The sequence below is a fragment of the Nannobrachium achirus genome, assembly GCF_963921795.1.
Source record: "Nannobrachium achirus genome assembly, chromosome: 15".
Lineage (NCBI taxonomy): Eukaryota > Metazoa > Chordata > Actinopteri > Myctophiformes > Myctophidae > Nannobrachium > Nannobrachium achirus.
Genome location: NC_137822.1, coordinates 18519052 through 18522122, shown reverse-complemented (window position 1 = coordinate 18522122; position 3071 = coordinate 18519052). Strand labels below are relative to the sequence as shown.

The 3071-nt window shown below is 45.7% G+C and overlaps 1 pseudogene across 1 annotated transcript; it reads left to right on the top strand.

The window, feature by feature from the left end:
* The first annotated feature begins 756 nt into the window (after window positions 1-756).
* Window positions 757-2629, top strand: LOC308299664 (rabenosyn-5-like; annotated as a pseudogene). The gene has a single exon. The product of its transcript is annotated as a rabenosyn-5-like (transcript).
* Window positions 2630-3071: the final 442 nt, after the last annotated feature.

Here is a 3071-nt window from a genome sequence, read left to right as displayed (position 1 = left end):
GGCTGTACAAAAGTGTCATATTGGTGTGTATAAATACTGCCTGTGCCCTCACTTCTGTTGTCAGCAGCAGCAGAACAACACCTTGCGAGCCCTGTCTGTCCTGAAACCTGGTCATGCGTTACTGACGTGAGTTTTGGTTGCTATAATCATGTTGCCTTGTATTATTGTTGCTATAATGATGTTGCCCTGGCCTGTAGTTGTTGCCATAATGTTGCCTTATACTGTAGCTGTTGTGCGTGCTTCATGTTTCCTATGGCACCTAATTGTTTTATATTCATGTAATGTAATATTGTTGCTTGTACTTATGTTTATATTTGTATCTGTTGTTGTAGAATAAAACCATGACCATAAAATATAACATCCTGGTCCTCCTCTTCAATGCTTCCTGAACGAAGCCCCATGGCAGTGTTGAACACACCTCACCAGCCCTAAACACCTAGACATCAACACCTTTCTTTCTTTCTTTCTTTCTTTGAATCCACTGCGGTTCATCCGGCTTTGTTGAGTCTATACGAACACAATTACCTTTGTTTCAAAGTGAAGTGACATCATCACATACATCACAATCTGCCCACCTATATTGTCATACCCATATAAACTCCAGGTTTGTAATGATGTAGCAAGTCATTTTGATCTCAAGGTAATCAAAACTGCCAACAACACAACACCCACTGCTGTGCAGAAATGGGTGCAGCAAATGGATCCCTCCATTTTAGATATTTCCTCTCCAGTCTTGCACACCAGCCCAGCCTTGTCATGTCCTGCGGCTATCCACCCCACTTTGAAGAGGCAGGAGCATGCAGAGGTAAAGGAGGGATTCCTCTGCCCGCTGTGCCTGAAAGACCTGCAGTCATTCTACCAGCTCCAGGACCATTATGGAAAGGAGCACTCAGGGGAGGACCACCATGTGCTCAAACGTCTGGTTCAGATGGCTAAGAAAGCCAAAGATAAATTACTGAAGTGGAACGGCAATGACAGGCTGGGTACCCACAACTACTACTGTGGTGGAGTGGACCCACATATGTGGGAACCTCAGGAACTGGGAGCCACCAGAAATCATTTGGACCTCTTCAAAAAACACAGAGCAGGTCGGGTTGAGCATAACATTATAGAGTCCAATAAGCTCATCATGAATCTGAAGACGCTGATATCTATTGACCGGACCAACTTAGATGCTGTCAAAATCAGAGCAATAGAGAAATCTATAGTGCCATGGGTGAGTGACTCGGATGTGCCTTTCTGTCCTGACTGTGGGCACAAGTTCAGAATCCTTAGCAGACGACACCACTGCCGTCTCTGTGGATCCATCATGTGCTGGAAGTGCATGGAGTTTGTTCCCCTGTTGTTGGCTTATGAGACAATTAGTAGGACACCGGAGTCCCTGTGTGCCCCCGGAAGCCCTGGTCAATCCCAGGCGTCCCTGACAGGGAGTGGCGGTGACATGGGCACTAGGAGAAGTAGCATCAGCAGCCTGAGCAGTGTCACTTCCATGCTGGAGGAGAAGGATGATGAGAGGATTCGCTGCTGTCAGCACTGTATGGACACCCTGCTGAAGAGACAGCAGAAGTTGGAAAAGGACCACATGGCTGACATAGTCACACTTTATGAGAGGCTGAGGTTGTGTATGGACAGAGTTGACGAGAGGGCTTTGGAGTACATCCGAATGGCCGAATCTCTCAATGCTGGAGAGACGGCATACAATCTGGACACTGCTGGAGAACTGAGAATGGAAGTACTGAAATACTATGAATTAATTGATTCACTGAGTAAGAGGATCCTAACACTCGGAGTGAATGATGACCCACCATCACATCCCAAGACCCTCCAGCTGCAGAAAATGGTACGCTATTCTGTTACACTGTTTGTCAAGGAGAAGCTGTTTGGCTTGATGTCTTTACCCACTAAGGAGAAGTATGAGAATCTGAAAGAAAATAGGAAACAAGAGAAGAGGAGACAGGAGTCTGAGAAGAACCTCCATGCTGCCAACACCAACAGAGAGCTTCCCCAGGCCCCTGCAGACCCACGCATAACCTCCTCAGACTCCTTCCACACGCAGAGTGAGTTGAAAGACCCTCTGCTGCAGATAGAAAAGGTTCAGGAGGCCCTTCGGATGAACGAGGTGGTCATGTTAGATAGTAACTTGCAACAGCTACAGGACGAGTGCGATCAGCAACAAACCAGCCTGGCCATTACTCTCTTTGAGAAGCTGGACGAGGAGGAGAGCTTGCAGCAGGATGAGATCAAGCACTTTGCTCAGGAGAGGGAGGAGATGGAGCATCAGGCAACCAATGGTAGAGAGTACAATCCCTTTGAGGAAAAGGACAGAGGAGAGGAGGAGGAGGTATGGGCTGACGCCACGCCTGGCAGTCCTTTTGAGGAGGAGAAAAGCGATGCCAGCAGCCCCTTCCCTGAGGTCTGGGTCCCAAGCAACCCCTTCAACGGAACGGACAAGGAGGACGTTCTGCAAGACATCAATGTGATCGAGGAGGAGCTGCTTCTGCAGCAGATTGATAACATTAGAGCCTACATCTTTGATGCCAAGCGCAACGGTCGTCTGGATGTGGCGGAGCTGCTATTGGAGAACCTGAGAGAGCTGCAGTGTACCTTGCAGGAACAGAAGAAAAACTAAAGTTGTTAAAAACTGTTTCTCATAAAATGTCACCAGATCACCTACTGCTACTTGATGCGATAGTCACTTTGAATGACTAATTATCCCTCAGCTGTAATTGATATACTGTAACTATTTAGTTTAACATATAGAGACATATCCATCCTGTACAAGTACTACAAATGCATTTGTAGAAAGCATCTTGGCAGTAATCAGCTGTTTTGATAGAATGGAGACAACAGAATTAAAATAATTCCTATTTTCTCAAAATGCTAACCACTTGGACCTCGGACTATCGAGATTTTCCCAAATGGATCTGGGAAAATGTCTGCAACCTGATGTATAATTTGTCTTGGAATTCCTATCAACTTTTCAAATTTTTACCATGTCATGGGGAAACTAAAATAATATTTCAGAAATCACTTTGAATTAACAATTTTGATATTAAGTAGTTTTGGTACAA